Raw genomic sequence first — 19,286 nt, 5'->3', positions numbered from 1 at the left:
AAGGTAAAATCTGAGCTATAGATGTATAATCTCTTTGAAGTAAGAATGAAGAATCCCATATTCATTTGAGAGTATTGGGTTTGAGGGTAGTAATTAACTTGCTGACAATTATATACCTATTACGGTTAGTAATTTTTGGTCAGAAATTATTGAGATCTTACTTGACACTAAAAAATCCAAAATACATAATTCTATTTTCAGTGGAAATTGCTGTATCTTGTGATTTCCTTGGACTCTTTGCTCATTCAGCCATCTCTTCTTTCTTTTCTGCTGTATCTTTATGGTTTTTTTTTCTTGGTATCACTTAGATCAGTTAGGAAAATAAGATGAAGGAAAACTTTTAGTAATTCTATTTGGACACATTTTAGCTGTCTTATAATGATTCGGTAAGAGTGCAGATTAGATCTGCTGTTACCTGTGGGTGTACTAGAACTACTCCTGCCATCACAGATAATTCAGAGTAGATCTTACAAGTGCTAAGTGTTGTAAGTAGCCATCAAAATGTTTCTTTTATGGAGGATCATTTTTATGGCTTTTCAGATGCATACAGTTCTTCTGTCTGTATTTTAATGTAAAAAATATAAGGGACCCATAAATGTGGAGGAGAGTGGCTATATTTATGTTTGAGTATTTACTAACTGGTGTGGAAACATGGACTCTGGGCCCTGGAGCTGGTTCTGTCTGCTTACGAAAACTGCCCTTTCATTTGCTTTGCAGTCTATGTGAGTGGACTCTCATGGGTCTTAGCTTCTTAAGCTATGTGGTTTCATTTTTCCCAAACTATTTTTCTACGTTCTTTCATAAATTCCATTGCATTCTTGATGTGGCTTGCAGTTTTCCATGCACTTCCCTTGACTACACCTTCATTCATTCGTGAATTCGACAAGGTATCCATTCATGTGTTCATCTGGCAGTCAGCAAGCACTAATTAAACCTAGAATGAGCAAAACGCAGTGTGTCTTGTGGCCATCTGAAGCTCCAGCTGCAGGATGCTTTCTTACCATCTTGTGACATGTCCTTCCATCCATCCTTCCCATCTCCTTCCTTCGACTTGGCAGTGTAGGACAGCTTGGGGTGGAGGCACCACTTGTTTTCCTCTCACTTATCAAACAAAACTTAACCAGGTGAAACCAGGTGATCATAGGATCATTGCTTTTATAATACTGTGCATTAGCGCTCTGGTAGTGGCATACAAATGTACAAATATACAAATGGTGTCTCTACACATTATCTCCTTTGAGAAAAATTACTATTATGTAGATATGACACACATTTTATTTTGTGTTATGAGGAAGTGGAGTCTTGGGGGGGAGGTGTTGCAGTTGAGTAATTTACTCAAAGTCATAGCCCTAAGTGAGTCACAGAGCTAGAACGGAACCCTGGCTCTTCCAACTTCAGACAGCATGTCACGATCACTGCGAGGTCACTGGTCTAGTTGACTGGTGGTTTCCAAATACTGGAGCCTGGTAAATGTGGTCACTCTATTCTGTTTAATATGATTCATATAAGGAAGTAGAAGCCATACTGAACTTTGGAGAAGAGTTACATTTTATAATCTTGGGAAGCTTGAGCTGGTCCAGAGTAGTGCACTTAATGTTGTGCTGTATGAATGCGAATTCTCCAGCCCTCTGACAGGTATGACCTGCATTCCCCTGATCTGAGACACTCAGAACCTCTAGCAACATCCTTGTAGAATTAAGATCAGCCTCTCGAATCTGATTCTCATGGCGGTTGCAGTTTTTACCATAAATTTCTAAATTGTCAATTGGACAAAATTCCCCACAAAGAGATTTTCATTTTATCTTTGTACTTGATACAGTGTTGACTTCTCATCCACGAATTCCCAAAAGATAAATTGCATTTTCTGCCTCACCTATTATTTGCATTATTGGTTAATGCACTTTACCAAGTCACACTCTGGTTACTTCTTTTCTTTTGGAGTTACCTTTGTATTTTATTTCATCTGCCTTCAGAATCCCTTTAACACTTCATATTTTTCTCATGTCACTTTTTACATGTATTTCTGTGATTGCACTTTATGCAACTTAATTTATGTGAGGTTTTATCTCACATGCCATATTGTATGCTGCTCGAGGGCCAAAGTAGGTCTTTATTTTGTTGGTCTCCTCTTCAGCTTTAAAAAAACGAATGATTAAAAAAAATAGTGTATACTCAATAAATATTTGTTGGATTTAACGGAATATTTGGTTGTGGGTTTTCTTTGAAAATTAATTTTGGGGTCTGAAAATTGCTATCTGGGCACATGTTTAATTTTAATTCCATTAGTGAGATGAATCAGCAAGTCTGATACTTATTAAATATCCAGAGTAGAGTCAGAAGAACAAATTCATAATTATTTGTAGTGTTTTTTTTTTTAATGCAAAAAGCTGTTCTTAAAGTAAAATAATAACACTCTTCCCCACCAAACAAAACTAAAACCCCTGCCTTCCCCTGACTTGGCCATGGCAATAATAATAATTGTGCTCTGAAAAGATACAATGAGGTGAAATGAAACATGGCCTGTGAATGTGAAGGGCTCCTGGGGGTGCTGGTGTGGGTACAGTAGTGAGGCAGAGCCACTGTCTTGGGCTGCAGGATTCCGGGGGCACATTTCCTTTGGCCCACGGTGGGAAGCTCTTACACAGTTTTGAGCGGAACAGTGACACCATCCGAGCTGCACTTTTGGAAGCTGGATCTGCTGGGCTGTGTTGGGTGGTTTGGGGGTGGGGATGAGGGTGGCTGAGTGGGCACAGCAGACCCTGCGAGCAAGGAAGCTACTTAGGATGCACTTACATGAATTCCTTCAAGAGCTGTCACCTCATGTTGTGCCCTTTACATCTCCTCCCACACTGACATCACAGACAAAGGCACTCAACCCAGGCTCAAGGAATTCTTTCTGACTTCACTTCCTCCTCTTCCCCTCCTTCCTCTGGTTTTGCATAATGGTGTCCCCTGTGACTGTGTTCAGCTCTAATTGTTTTCCTCAAGGTTCTCTACACACTTCCACAAGTCACTGCCTCTGGTAATTTTCCCTGGGTCCTGTGCATGCAAAGGCACTGTGCCCAGTCCTGTCCTTTGTTGGAAACTTGCCAGTTGGACCTGGGTTACCTTTTAACCCCCTTGACTTGATCTGGTGAGAGATGTAGACCTGGTAAGAGATCAGTGTTGCTAGTATGAGTTGCAGTGATAGCAAAAGGGACCGACCGGCCACAGACAACAGGAGGCGAAGTGCAAGGAAACCAGGGAAATGCTGCCTGACTGGGGGTCTGGGGTCTGTGTGTGTATGTTGAGTGTGCACGTCCCCATGCGTGCAGGAAAGTGCCCACATTTGTGCACAGGCTCTGAGGATGGCGGGGCAGGAGGAAGCTGTCAGCTTTTGCCTGGGAGTGCAAAAATTTACTTTTACTGGAAAAAGAGAGCTTCAGAGAGAAACCTGTTTAGGGAGTAGTGTGATGAATTTGATGGTACATCAGTACTGTTTGAAATAAAAGCCGATAAAAAGCACATACATATTTTTTAAACGCACATATTTTGCTCTCCTTTTTCTATGAGCGCTTCTAGTGGAAAAGAGGAATTCACTCGAAAATTTGAGTCGACTTCCCCTTTTCGACATGCTTTCAGTTTCCTCAATATTTCCCAAGAACTTAGGACAGGTTTTCAGATTTTCTCAACCTTACCCCTGACCAAATCCCTCCAAGTTCACATCCTCAGGAACATGTGTACTTATCAGTGTATCACAACAGCCAGAGGTGTGCCTTTCAGCCTTGTACAATAAAAACATGCAGGGAGACAGTTCTCTTTTCCTTTTGAGGAGCCTGATCACTGCCATCTCAGGACTCACTGAAATAGCACAGCAGAAGAACACTTTTTGGCAGGCTGCAACATCTAGGGAATGCGCAAACACTCGCATTTCTCTTTCTCTCTGATGTATTAGACTGAGTCAGTCTAGCGCAGGCAAGCAGAGGGAGTTTTAATTGAGCACTCAAATTGAAAAAAAAAAAGTACTAGCTGTTTGAATTTAAGGTTATTTTTACAAACTGTGGTATTTCTAACAACAGAAAACCTTGGGTTCTTAAATTTGATGGTAGCAGTGATTTGGCGGGTTTCAGGAGAATCCACCCTTTCCTTCATCCATGGAGGAGTTTTTTAAATTTCAGAAGAGGTATTCTTGATTAAGTCGGTTTAAGAGCATATAATGATACTGTAATCATCATTTGTCATTATCTTGTGTACTAATGATTAAAGTAAACGTTTAATAACTATAGGGCAGTAAATATATTTTAGATCTTGAGCCATAAAAAGATTTCCATTAACAGAATGTTTTGTGCACAAATAAATTATTCATGGACTGTAGCAGAGCTTGATTCTGTCATCAACCTTAAGTGGAAATTTTAAGAACACCAATCATCACAAACGCCAACACACTGTTGGCTTGGGCTCTGATCCTTCTTACATGGAACTTGAGCTTGTTTGGATATTTGTAAAAGCTTTAGTTTGGTTAAATTCAATGAATATTTATGGCTGTTCTGCCATATGCAATTTTGCATTCGAGTGCTAGAGAGGAATACGGTGATGAATGCATCTGCATTTTGGCCTTCAAGTTGCTTATAAGCCCTAAAAGAGAGATAAGACTAGTGTATATCTGCCTTGAATATAAGAAAGCTGGTAGTAGTGCCCCCAGAGAAGCCTATATAAAATGTTTCATGAAAGTAGAGGAGGAAAAAAAAATCTTGTGGGTTTGTTGGGGGTGGGGGACTGGGATCAGGAAGCATTTCCTGGGGAAACATGTAAAGATGGGCAAGATTTTGACCAGTGGAAAGAATGATATTCACATGGTAAAAGATGGGATGGATAATATTGGTGTGACTATAGAACAAAAAGTACCAGAGTATGTTTGGGATTCAGCCTGAGTAAGTGAAGGGAAGATGTTAAAGAAGAGAAGGGGAAGGTAGTCTAGTCCAGAGAGTACAGAGGGCCTTGAATGTAAACAGCATATCAGTCTGGTAAGTGTTAGAGAACCTTGACCCACCTTTGAGTTATGAAGTAACATATTGGGGTTATATTTTGGATGATTTTTTAAAAAAAATATTACCACAGATAGCATTGCAGAGAAGAATTGGCAACATTGGAGGTAGGTAAGTTAGGGAGCAGTAATAAAATCCTGATCTAGGATATTTGTAAAAGTTATACAAAAGAGGGGGCAGAAGGGAGAGAAACCGTAGATGAATTTATCTATGGATTTTAGAATTGGCTATGAGTGGTCAGAAACAGGAAGGCAATAAGCTTCAGTGGAATATCTGGAATCAAATGTTTGAATCAGTCAATATTTATGGAAAGCCAGCCAGGTACAAGACATTATACTGGATTATGGAGGTATGTATTGAGAAAAACAAGATCAGTCCTGCTCCCAACTAGCTGAACATTTATTTGGGGATGTAGGATATATGTGTTTAACTAAAATTCAAAGTGGACTATGATCAGAACAATAGCAGGAGTTGAGCAAGGGGTGTGACTTGGGCACTGGAAACCAGGGGGACCTTTAGGAGAGAAGACACTTCAGCTATAGAATTCCAGAGTATTTCAGCTGTCCAAAGTGTCACTGGAAAACGAAGACAGGCAAGACTCAGAGAAGATAAGGGAGGAGGATCTTGTTAGGGAGAGGAGCTCTTCTTGAATGTCCACTGTTATGTCAGGCCCTGAGCTGGGAGCTCCATTTACATGGGAATTATGTTCAGAGTAGGTGCAATTATAAAACCATCACCAACACTGGGATCTAATAAAGGGTTAATGGATTCTGCATTGGATCGCGGGGACTCGGAAGAGGTTTCAGTGTAGAAGTAAGGCTGGAAATGTTCTAAAACTTATTTTTTTTTTTATACTGAAGACATAATTAAATACATCAGTGAGCAAGAAGGCTGAGCTTTTTCTCCGTGATTTCTCCTTGTTGGGTAAAGTTTATGTAAAACTCAATAGATCTCCACATTCCGGCTGGTCTTAGAGGCCTCACTTGAGAATGTGGTAGTTCTGAGAAGTCTTTGCAAACTTTAAAATGCCGTCCCGATGTTGGACTCCTAGATTATTTTCTCACAGCAAAACCTTCTGCACTTGCTCCCAGCTTCCCGCCTCCTCCCTGCGTCTCCTTCCTCCTTCCTTGTGGGCACTCAGCTCATAATGGTGAGCGCCATTGCCACACCATCAGCTGAGGGTTGGGGAAGTCCTGGGGCTCTCCTTGGCTCCTGTCCCACATGGAAGGAGATTTCCATGGAGAACAATCTAGGGAAGTGCCTGTGTGCAAGCACGCACATGTGTGTGTGCGCACACACACACACACCAGTTCTTTTCCTGTCCTCAGGGGTATTTATGTGTCAGGAAGTAGACAAAACACACAGTCATGTACAGGCACATTGTGTTGCACCCAACCATTGGAAACAGGGCTGCAATGGAGCCGGAGTTAGAAGGGATACTATTATTTATTCAACCTGTACAATAATAGGAGAATTTGTTGAAGAAATATTCAGAAGTGGCTTCATTAAGATGAATTAGCCTATGACTAGAGAATGTAAGGGATAAAATTTGTATTATGCCTATGCTTAGCTGATTTTTGTTACATGTTATTCTAGACAACTGGGCATAATGAAAAATCATTCAGAGGTACCCATGTTATCATAAAGGGGTATTTTGTATCATATCAAACTATCTTGTAAGAAATAATAATAATTTAAAAAGTGGGAAGGAGTGGTATAATGGGGGACAATTGCTCCTTAATCCTACACGTGCACAAAGGTATATAAACATGGTGAGTGAGCATGTTTACAATCATTTATTCATTTATCCTTTTTATGAACATTTATTAAACTCTCCCTTTGTCCCAGGCTGGGGGCTGGGAAATATGAGAGGAGACATGTAAGATTTAGTTTTTTAATTTTTATTTTGTTTCAAACACTTAAATAAAATACATCCTTCTTAGAGGAGACTAGCCAATATAAAAGTTTCCTGTTTTATAGTAGTAGCTTGTTTGAAAAATGCATTTATGAGATGACTATTATATACAAATGTTCTTTCCCCATCATTCATGTCCTATCTTTTTTTAAAAAAATTTTTAGTTGTTGATGTATCTTTATTTTTTATTTATTTATATGTGGTGCTGAGGATCAAACCCAGTGCTTCACACATGCTAGGCAAGTGCTCTGCCACTGAGCCACAACCCTAGCCCCCAAGTCCTATCTCTTTGAACCCTAAAATGCATTCAACTTGTGAGAATTCAAAATAGCTCTTAGGTGAATGAGAGTGGGAATCCTCAGAGCTTTGGAGGAAGTCAACATGTGTTCTCAGCTTCACCTGTTGTATTGGGATTCCCTTTTCTTGAGAGTTGGGTTGGCAAGATGTTTTAGTGGGCTGCTTTCTACCTTAAGCCCTGGGATAGATGGAGTCAGGGTTTGCTCCTGTGTACATGTAAATATCCCAGGGGACTTCCCAGTGGAGGGGCATCTACCACCTTTGGGAACACTGGCAAGATCTTCTCAGCCAGTGATCAAGCTCACCAGTGTGGGAACCTTTGAGACTGGGAGACCTCACCCAGTCTCTTGAGGTTTATGACTATATCTCTCCTTACCTCATTTTTGTAATTTTTTACTTCCAACTGGCAACTGTGGATGACAGTTTTGGCCTGGCAGCACGCATCTGATTTTTATTTTGGCTATTTTGTATTTCATGAGCAAACAATGTCTTCAACCCCTTCCCTTCTTTGCTTTGTAGCACATATTTGGGAATATTTTGTCAAGTGTAACGTGCCACCAAGTTCACCTCTATTTTAAATAGTCAGAAATTAATGTTGAACTAAGAGACCTATGAGACCTTTGTCACAGAACTGTTAAAGTTATTTTGTCCCCAAAGCAAATAAAGATACGTTTGTATGGCATTTGCATAAATGTCAATAATTTTCATTCTGCCAAGTATAAATTTTGAGTTTTTGTATTTGATGAACATATTAATATGTATTGTAGATTGACTAAAGTATTTTAGTTAAAGTACATGTTAGTTTAGAATTATTTATAATATTTTAAGAATACCTTAACCCAAATTTGGAAGTTTTTGTTTTTTTGAGTTCCCCTTCTAAAACCTCCCTGCCATGTACTGGGGATTAAGCCCAGGGGTTCTTGCATGCTGCAAGTGTTCCATCACTGAGCTACATCCCTATCTCTTTAAATAATTTTATTTTTTGAAACAGGGTCTTTCTTATTTGCCCAGGCTGGCCTCAAATTTGTAGTCCTCCTGCCTCAGCCTCCAGAAAACTGGGATTACAGTTGTACACCATGATTGGAAGTCGTTGTTGTTTGTTCTTCGATGAAGACAAAAAACAAAAGGTCTTTGTGTAGGTGTGGCTTTTTTTTTAAATAATAGAGAGAAGAAAATTAATTTCACTGTGGTATTATTTTTCTTAATACTATATGTTTGTGCCATCATTGTCTTTGAAAACATTTGTCTTCTTACATCTTAAATCTGTTGCCTTGGAGAGATTGGGAACTGGTCTGGTATGTGCATTCGGATTATTCACTTGCTCATTCTTTAATTCAGGATAGGGATTGGTCAGTTCCTTTTATTCTTTATTCAAATAAATGCAAGATGGAGTATTTTTAGCTGGATATGAATGGGAGGTACTGAACAACATATGTGAACTTATGTTTTTAAGTAGAAAACCACTACTTTTTCCGGAAACATATCACAGCATCAGTTTTATAACTTGCTAAATAATTAATTGTAAAATTATTTTGATCATTTACAGGTCAAAGGGATCTAGTCTTTTCAAAATAGGTAGAGCCATATGTGTATTGTAAAATATGTGTGTTGTGAACCTTTAACATGTGACCGGAAGAAGGCTTAATTCTTTGGTTACTTAACTTTTTTGTAGGTATAGTAAAAATGGAGCTGTACACAGCCCTCATTTAAGCTTTTATTCTGATGCTATTTAAAAGTATACGTAAAGGAAGTTTCTTCTAAATTAAGAACAGCAAGAAATATTTTAAGAAGATAATTTCAGATACTGAAAAGGAACTTCTAAATCAGGCATGTTTTACATTTTTTGAAGAAATATTGTTTTCAAGAAGCATGCTATTATATACATCATATAAAATACAGATCTGTTCTCTTAGGACTTTGCTTAGATTACAAAAATGAGCTACTGCATGAGGATAATGTAATAGTTATTTTAAAGATACTTATTACTATATGTTAAAAATTATTAGAATTATAATTGTTTATTGTTTTATTCTACATGTGCCCTATTTTACATGCATATGTTTTGATACATTTTGGAATTCTGATTAAAAAATTAAATAAAAATAAATTAATTCCATTTTAAAGTCAGCACTGTGAATTATTCTTTAGAACAGATGCATATTAGTTAACATTTTCTGCAGAACACATTTTCAGATCTTTTCACTCATGATAACATTATTACTCAAACCTTTTCTTAGATAAATTAGAGATTAGGTTTAGAAATATTATGTATTATTTCTGTACTATTAAAATTGGACATGTTGGAGTTTGTATATTTAGTAATGATATATAAGATAATATGAGGCTGATTCTTGACAATGCAATGGTGCTGTTTTGTTTTCTAGCATTTTCAAAGCCTAGTAAGTAACTTCTGAATTGAATAATTTCCATGTCATGGCGACAGTGTTAGTAGTTAGCAGTAGTGGGGAGGGAGCAATGAGTAACTGGAAAAGCCTTTGGTTGCAATGTCAGGAATCCAAGGTTCTTGCTTAGGGCCCCAGAATAGTTTTCAGACCTTGAGCAAGTAACTTGACCTTCCCCTATATCAGCACTCTTGATTTTGGGTGTATGTACACATATACATTTACACACACACATTTATGTGAAAAACTGGACTTCTGTGTATCTTCAAAATCTCTAAAATTCTTTCTCCATACAGATTTTTAAACACAAGTTAATATGGATTATTGTGGGGTAGTTCCTTAATTCAGATATCTAGGAAATATCCTTCCTCGAAACTTTCAAGTGTGAAAGGGACAACTCTCCTCAAAGCATTTATGGTCCTCATCATGTAAATTGTTGAAAAAAAAAACTTGTGCTACAAGATTTATCTGTCAACTTTAAGGACTGGATTATGAGCAAAAATGCGAAAGGGGCTTTCTGAGCCTGCTTTATTCTCTTGCCCTCCGTTGTCCTTCTTCCATCTACCAGGCCTTAACTTTAGTAAGTCTGGTAGGGAAATGCCCAAGAGATGTGGAGGTGGGTGCAGAATGTGGCATCCAGGAACCTTGGAGGCAGGAAGAAGACAGACCAGAGAGGAAAGAAAAGCCAAACTAAGTCAGTGGTTTTGCCTATAAACATGGACTTTATGGGACTCGAATGCCTCCTTCTCACTCCCAGGGTGTACTAACTAACGCCCACTAATAATCAACTATGGCTCTACATCTGACTGAAAAGGGGCAGTGGATTCTCAGGCAGACAATGAAAGACATACCAGTTGCTTCCCTGACCCCTTGAACTGGATCAGAGCATTGTGTTACATGACTACAGATATTCCCAACAAAGTTTCTGGATAAGAGTAGAGGAAAGAAAAAACAAAACAAAACTGATGGAAATGCTTTCATGACCGTCTTGGAGGAGAAGTGGTTTTAAGCCAAGCTTGGTTTGGACCTTAAGAACACACAACATGGCGGCCAATATTCGTTGGGTCTGTAGGGGAAAAGTTCAAATGAAGTCTCACAAACATTCTTAATTTGATCAGCGACGCAATCTTTATTTGTAAAGAACATGAAGTTGCCAGGCATTTCATCTGACTCTATTCAAGTTGCAAATTTGATAGAAATACCTTTTCTGGCTCCTTTTTATTGTTTCTGAACAGTAATTAAATCTTCATTAAAAGAAGAATTTGAAACATCCTTTAGTGAATTGTAAATGGGTCATGCCTGACAAGTTTACTTTCATTGTTTGTAGCTTTAAATTTCACACAGATTGACTGTAGATTTTGTACTACTTTTGCTTTAGTGTATGTCGGGAGGAGGTGTTTTTAGTTTCTGAACTTCAAAAGAGAAGATACAAATGCAAGACCTTGATTTACATTCATATTTGACCTATAAGATTTACATGTAAGATGTAAATGTATTCAAAGTATACAAAATATCAATAGATTTTCATGAAAAATGTGAATTAGGATACCTCTCTAATTCCAAAAAAAAAAAAAATTCAAAAGTTCTTTAATATCCAAAATTAAAAGGCAAATAAATCTATGTTATAATGAATGAACAAAACATCTAAAACAAAGACAAACAGCTTCAGCTTTTTTAATATATAATTTTTGGAAATTTAATTAAGTGCTCTAATTTTGTGAAAGTAATTTATAGATTATAGAAAGTATTTGTAGATTGAATGGAAAGTGTCAATTTAGATGTTAATGTAAAGAATTAGCAACATGCTTCCTGCCATTGACATCTTCACAAGTTTAAGACGAAGAAGAATTGTTGAATTGCAATTGGGTGTATGGGCACCGAGTATGATTACTCCAAATACTGCACTAATTTATTAATAATCCTAGAACTACTGATTGGAGCACTAAAGGAAACAAGAAAAGCGATGCTTGGCATGACTATAGTCAAGAGTCTGTTGTGTTCATGTCATCCGAGAGCAAGGACTAGGTACTATTTTTTTTCTTTAACTTAAGTATTACGGCTACTTTAATCTCTGCTTTCGAAATGGTATCTAATTCCACACTCTTCAGTGGCACTTCCCACAAACCAGGGCATTCAGATTCAGTCTTTTTTTTTTTTTTTCTTTTTTGGCTTGGTACAAAAGAGATTTGACTCAAGGCTCCCTGGGGAGCAGGGTTTAGGGTTCTGGGACATCTAAATACCAATAATGAAGGTGCTGTGTATTTTCCAATACATTTATTTTGTTGTCTTTGTGGTCTGTGGGCTTTCTAAAGCACAGGACCCAAGGCAAGAACCTTTCTAGTCTGGGTGTATGGGCACTGCTGCTTTGGGGCATCTGGGCATTGCGTTCTTGCTGTGGACGCAATCTGCAGAGGCAGCAGAGGGGTTCCTTCCTGAGACACTAGGGGGAGCTGGCACAGGAAGGAAGAAATGGCAGATGGTGTTGTGACTGGCTGTCAGACTGCCTGTGGGCTCCTTAAGTCTCCCTTGCTGGAGTCCTAGAAATACTTGGTTGGGACTTTTCAAGGGGACTGGAGGTCCTGTGTGAGCAGGTGGGGCTGGAACAGGAGCTGTGGTTAATTGGTGTTAATGCCACTGCATATGTATTTGCCTGTAGGCTGGTAATGCCTGGTAGTGTTTGAGTCTCTCATTTCCAAGTCAATAAATGCTCCCTCCCTTGGAGCGAGCCGGGAGGACATGTCTATCCCTGTAAAACTGTTTTTCCCCACATGGCTGAAAGCACAGGCATAGTTTCATTTCTCCTTGCAAATATTTCTGTGGAGTGAAGCCCGGGATATAATCATTGATCTTAGATAGTTGAAATTGTAAAGGGATTTATTTTTCACTTAGATTGGGGATCTTAACTACAGATGGACAAATTCAGAGAATTTGGTTAAAAAAATGTTATTTTTTACCAATCTCTGAACTTCAGCATTGCTTTTATTTTCAACTTAGGCAAAAAATGACAGTGATGACTTTGTCGTCAATGGAAATCACAGATAATTTCATATCACATTCCTACGGTGGCTAATACCTCAAGGTGTCTTTATGATTATGACTATTCACCATTATGGTGCCTATTACACATAGGGTATATCAAGTTTCTGATTGTTAACTAAGAATCACATGTGTTACTGTCCACACATTTGCTTAAAGGGTTTTTTTTTTTGAGATAACTGTATTTCATTATCACTGGTTTCCTTTATAATCTAATGTTTTTTATACACTTTAAAACCTTGTGTTCTGTGGGGGTTCACAGGCTTCATCAGACTGTAAAGAGGGTCACAGAAGTTTGAGAAACTCTGATTTTGATGCAATCCTGTATATTTCTGCAGAAAATAAGTCTTTAGAGCGTGTGAGTTACTCAAAGTCTTATGGCAGAAGAGGAATTAAAAGCAATGTCCTTCCTGCCCTCTGGAACCTTCTGGAACCTCAGCCCTGATCTTAGTGCCTGGGGAATGAGAACCTTTGTCTTCAACCAAGCACTTTGGTTATGATGAAGGTCAAGTCCACTTCCCTCTTCCTTTGCCTTTTCTTGGCCTGTGGTGGCTTCTTTCCATCTCTCCTTTCCAGATCTGACAATGGTGGCGAGGTGTGATGATTCTGGCTGTGTTCTCTCTGATGTCCCATAGCATTGTGAGACATGCTGTCAACAGAAGTCATAGATACTTACCCTTCTGTGTCAGCTCTTCATCACTGTGACAAAATACCTGAGATGAAACAACTCAATGGAGGAAAGGTTTCTTTTAGTTAATGGCTTCAGAGGTTTCTATCCCTGGTCAGCTGGCTCCATTGCTTTCAGACCTATGGCGAGGCAGTGCATTGTGACACAGAGTACATGGTGGGGCAGAGCTGCTCACCTCATGGTAGCAGGAAACAGAGGAAGGAGTCAGGGTCCCATATCCCTTCAAAGACATGTCCATAATGACCTTACTTCCTTCCACTAGGCCTACCTCCTTGTAGCTGGTGACCACACTTTTAGCAAATGGCCTTTGGGGAACATTTAAGATACAAACCCTAAACCATGATTGCTTGATCCAGTTTCAGTGGCGGTGTTTATACCCTTGCATCCCTTTACCATCAGGGAAACCTTTCCACCTCCTTGGTGGACTTTCTTAATTTCGGAACTCTTGTCACATTATTTCCTCCATATATGCCTGAAATACCAAAAGGAAAATCTAGAATTAATAGCTAACCTTTGTAATTCACTTCCTGGTGTCATTTATAAGCACTATATAATTCCTGTAATGATTATGGCAATATTATTTTTATCCCCACTCTACAGATAAGAAAACTTAGGTACTGAGAGGTGAGGTAACTTGCCTGATGTTATTTACATATTTAATAAATGACAGAGGTGAAATTAAAAGCAGATATTCCTGCTCCAGAGCCCATATCCAGTTACTGCCGGAATGCTACATGCTACTATTGTTCAGTATGTTTTTCTTTGGTTTTGGGAATGTGATGAATTTTTGGATTATTATTTTTTTTTTAACGTGGTTCTCCCCCTAGGTCTCGCAGAGTTGTCTCTGAAAGGTGTCATTTGGTTCAACATCTGTTCCGCTTTAGTCCCTTCCTTGTATGTATGCAGGCAATATGCGGGAAGGACAGACACGTTCTGACCCCAAACTTGAGTAGTGCTGCAAAGCGCCAGGTTCCAGTTGACTCTGTCTCCATTTCAAGGATGTGACAGCTTCTTGATCTTTGCTTTCGAAGCCTTCCCACCGGCAACATCGGCCAGTTCGCTTTGGAAATATATATCTGGATTCTTGTGTTTTGAAAAAAAGAAATGTTTGTTAGTGTTTCTGTTCTTGAACACTAGTTGACATTTTGCCAACTAGTTAAAAGTCTACAAGTCTGAGTGGTGGAGGAGCCAAGCTTGCTGTAACCGGTTACCCCAGATGGCCAGATTCTGTTGTGTACCAGTTAGAGACGCTCAGTGGTTGCGCACAGGGGGTTCTGAGGTGCACTGTTCCACTTATTTTTGCCAGGCATGCACAGCACATTATTTGATAGGGTGAGACAGATGGCATAGCTCAGCCTAAAATGATGAGGGAGGAAAGAAAGTGAAAAAAAAAATAGAAAAAGGGCATTTGATTTTCTAATTCACATTTCGGAAGTGAATTTTAGCTCCTGTGATTGACTAATAAATGCAGTGTTGCTCTAAGACTTGAATCCATTAACGTCTGTTTGAACAGCTCTGAGTAATGGGCAGGAGGCAATCTTTTCCTTCATGGATGCTGTCCCAAACTTCGCGGGGTGTCCTCCAGATCTGAAATGGTTTGGGCCATTGGAAGACTATCAGACAAAGATATGTAGTTTTCAGAGTAAGACAGACCGCCATCCATATACCAATCAACACAGAAAAGTCCTCAATTTTTTAAAAAACTGAAATATATATTTATACATGCAGATGTATAAATAACAGAGAGAAAGATGTATAAATAACAGAGAGAATGCGCCTGGTGAAGTAGCTGTGATAAAGACAATTAATCAGTCTTCGTACAGCTGCTTCCTGACATTTCTGCAAATTGTTATGGAAAAATTAATGAAGGTTAGATCAGTAATGGTTTCAAGCTTGGCCAGTGGAAAGTATGACAATGTTTCCATCAGCAATTAAATTGGGCTGCTTTCTTTTTTCTATAGGGGAAGTGGTATGATGTGTATTCTCCACAGGAAATGGAAAACGGCGGCTGAACTGTGTGCAGCACAGGTATGCTGGAGCCCCGGGAGTGCTCCAGCCAGCTCGCCTTGATTGACACCACAGATTTGCCTCTTCTGCCGGAAGGATTTTGCTGTGCAACACAGAGAAATCCTTCTTTTAAAAAGACAGTGAGAACGTTGGGATGCTGTTGAACGGCCATCTCAGAAATGCAGGTACACGATGCATCTAAACTTTGGGAGCCAGAAAGTGGAACTTATGACAAACAGAAAGCGAAACTCACCTATCTAATTTTATTTTTCAAGCTGAAGTTTGTTCAGTGCAGGCCCCATTCACATCCTGTGTAACCCTGTGGGATTTTCCCCAGTATTAGTGAAAAATTTTCCCATAGGGTCACACAGGATGTGAATTAAAGTAAACACTTAACAGGCATGATGAAAAGGAAATTAGCTTTCTAAATGATCCTTTCACTGTTAACATCCTGAGTAGTTATTAGAAAGGTGGGTAAGGGTCACTTCAATGTCTCATTATCAAGTTGTTACATTATTAATAGAGCGTATTAATCTTCTTCCTTATTGTATATGAAATGCATTTCCTTATGTATGAAACTGAATCTCATATGTATTTTTTCCTTTGGAAAAAACAGTTAAAAGCCTAGCAAAACCCAGTGGATCCGTGGTTCTTGGCCTCTTCAGAGAGAGAGGTTCATAGGCTCATTTGAGGCTTATAAAAGCTCCCAATTCTTTTTCCTGCAAGAATGCATGTGGATACAACATTCTGTATATGATTTTTTTTTAATATTTATTTTTTAGTTTTCGGCGGACACAACGTCTTTGTTTGTATGTGGTGCTGAGGATTGAACCCGGGCCGCACGCATGCCAGGCGAGCGCGCTACCGCTTGAGCCACATCCCCAGCTCCTGTATATGATTTTTTAAGTCTCACAAATCTCTTGTATGACATTGGGCATTTCTTAATTGGGCATTTCTTAATGGGTTTTGAAAGCTTTTTACAGGCAGATAGAAAATTATAATCACAACCATAATATATTAATTTATTAAAAGTAAAGATTTTATAAGAGATACTTTTTAAGAAGCTTTAACTATAGCAATAATGATTCTTATACTTTTCTACCTATAATACTCCTTGTCGTTGGGAGGGAGCTTGGGTATTACACAGAACATACGAAGCAGTGCTTGAAGTTTGGTGGTGAGGCAAGATAAAAGTCACTCTAGTTGTCCTGCCTCAGTCTTAGTATCTCTAAAATGGAGCCGACAATGAGATATTCCCTTGTGTCTGGAGAACAGTCGATGCTCCATATATATATTCCTTCCCATCTTCTTTCCCGCTTTGAAACTTAGTTTAATGTCACTTTCTGACACATCTATTTGCAACTCCTCAAAGCAGATTTTTTTCCTGCTTTGTCTGTGGTGTTCCTCTATTGCTTCGTGTATGATTATTATTATTTTTCTTTTAAAATTGTGTTAGCATTCATTTTTTTACATCTGAAGGTGTGAACTTTGAGAATCTTTTGCTTACTGGTAATGTTTTTTTTTTTTTTAATGTTTTTTTAGTTGTCAATAGACTTTATTTATATGTGGTGCTGAGAATCAAACCCAGTGCCTCACACATGCTAGGCAAGCACTCTACCACTGAGCCACAACCCCAGCCCAACTGGTAATGTTTTATTTACCTCTGTGTTTGTTGTACACAGCAAAGTGCCTGAGACACACAGGTACTTCCTATTTACTAAACCAGAAAGAATTGGCTAATAAGCATTAGCTTATTAAATAATTTAAAATGAAATAATTTAGATTTGAGCTTGTGATTGTCACTGTTTTGTGACTGCTATTCATCTCCAAATGGCCAAAAGATCAGCATGCAAGTTAAATGAAATTAGTGAGAGAACAGAGCTTCGTTCTCAAAGTGTGTCTTTTCTGGCTCTGACTACAACTGTAGAGTTCCAAACCTGAGACTTCATATTTTGGCTAGATTTTAGGCCAATTAATTATCAAGTGATTGTTTTATTAAAGGTATTTTTAAATTTCTGTGATATGTTGACCAAAAAATATCTGAGTCTCAGAAGAAAATTTGGGCCCCTAAAATCTTAGTTTATATTTCAGTTTTAGAACCTGGGGTCAGAAGATAATTTGAAGGACATACTAACCTTCTTTTCTCTGAAGTCCTCACATGCCCTGGTTAGTACCATTCAACTCGAGTTGAACAAAACTGTGCCCTGGCCTCAAGGAGCTGTCAACCAACTATTCCACTTTCACTCACCCCGTCTCTCTTCTCTCTATATTCCCCAAAACTGTTACAATTTTTTTTTATAGAAAATTCAAATAAAAATTTCTATAGAACCAGATTGTCTTAGTACTTGAACAACTTAATGGCAGTAGACCCCACCCCCTCCATGTTTAGGATTAAGAGCTTCTAAGAAGTAATTGATTTAGAGCCTGGAGTGTTTGGAGTTACAGGGAGCCAGGGAGGGCTTTGAAGAGGGAGATGCGCAGTTGGCTGGAGGAGGTCTTAGAGCAGATCTACTCGGGGGAGCAATAGCAATGTGCCAGCATGGTGAGAAAGGCAAATGCAGAGGGGTGGAAATGGTGTCTGGTGGTCTGGGTGGGTCTTCAATGCAGAGGGAGAAGCCACCCTTCCCATTATGCAAATATGTGGAGTGATAAGAAACCCTGGGTGGAACACAGAGGAGGAGGTGTTTGATGAGACCTGGCCTGTGGAAGGGACTTGAGCTGGGTTGATGCTCACAGGGGGAAATCTTCCAAGGATCCATTACTCAGAAGGTGTCCCAGTCGGAAAACAGTGCAGAGCTGTGCCAGATACCTCTGTTAAATGGCCCAAATAAACTCAAATTCGGTGTGTCCAGATCACACCTTACCTCCAAGACCTGCTCCTCCTCCTGCCTCTCCACTAAATCCCCACCCGCTCCATCCTCATCTGAGCTGGAATCAGGAACCGCCTTTGACTCTTGCCTCACCTGGAGTCACTCTGATGCTTGTGACCTTCATGCTCCAGGACAAAACTCAAAATCTTGGCCTCATTATAAGAAGTGCATTATTATCTGGACCCACTTTTCAGTTTCTGCCTCGTTCCTCGAATCTGGCTATTATTCTTCACGAAACCTGCACTGTGGTCATACCCGCGTTGATTCGTTCCCAGAACACACTCTGCTTCCTTGTGCTTCCTGAATCTACAGTTGCTATTTCCTCTGCATCTAACGTCCTTTTCCAATTTCTCTATTAGGTGCACTTCCACACACATTTGACACATAAAGGCCATCTCTGTTATGCAGTATTTTCCTGCCTCCCCAGCCCTTTCCCCAGCACCCTTGGTCACCTCCTCATTCCTCTTCCCATGTGTTCTCCCCAGGCTCAACCATACATATGTGTAAAAATGTTTTTCATTTGTCTGACCCTAGGCCATAGACACTAATGATTATATCTTATTTATCATGTTTCCAGGGACCAGCATGGACCTGCTAGTTAAATCAATAAAGTAATAGGAGAAAGATTATAAAAAGAAAGTGAATATATGGCTTATTTAAATAATAGCAGAACTGGCAGTCGAGATGGTGCATGCCTGTAATCCCAGCTGCTCAGGAGGCTGAAGCAGGAGGATCGAAAGTTCAAAGCCAGCCTCAGCAAAAGCAAGGAGCTAAGCAACTCAGTGAGACCCTGTCTCTAAATAAAATACAAAATAGGGCTGGGGATGTGGCTCTGTGGTCAAGTGCCCCTGAGTTCAATCCCCGGTACCAAAAAGAAAAAAAAAAATAGCAGAACTGGTGAGGCAAGCAGGTATAAATGTCTTATCATTTATAAGTTGAATTTAAATAATTTAACAATGTGCTACTTTTTATACCACTGAAGGGGCAAAGTAAAGGAAAGGTAATTATTATGGGGATCATCTGTTTATATTAAATAATGAAATCTTG

At 39.2% G+C, this 19,286-nt stretch overlaps 1 protein-coding gene across 5 annotated transcripts in view; it reads left to right on the top strand.

Moving 5' to 3' along the window:
• The window catches only part of Hivep2 (HIVEP zinc finger 2), a 143,563-nt gene that overhangs the window by 63,177 nt on the left and 61,100 nt on the right, over positions 1-19,286 (top strand). For 2 of the 5 annotated variants that reach the window (XM_048799166.1, XM_048799148.1), the window contains exon 3: positions 15,324-15,554. The exons of 2 other annotated variants lie outside the window; for them this stretch is intronic. The gene's annotated coding sequence lies outside the window, so the exon portion shown is untranslated. Of the gene's footprint in view, positions 1-8,247; positions 8,372-15,323; positions 15,555-19,286 lie in introns of all 5 variants that reach the window. One more of the 5 variants, XM_048799174.1, reaches the window with a different exon arrangement.

Source organism: Marmota marmota, unplaced genomic scaffold, assembly GCF_001458135.2.
Source record: "Marmota marmota marmota unplaced genomic scaffold, marMar, whole genome shotgun sequence".
In the NCBI taxonomy this organism is placed as follows: domain Eukaryota; kingdom Metazoa; phylum Chordata; class Mammalia; order Rodentia; family Sciuridae; genus Marmota; species Marmota marmota.
This window is presented reverse-complemented; position numbering and strand designations above follow the sequence as displayed.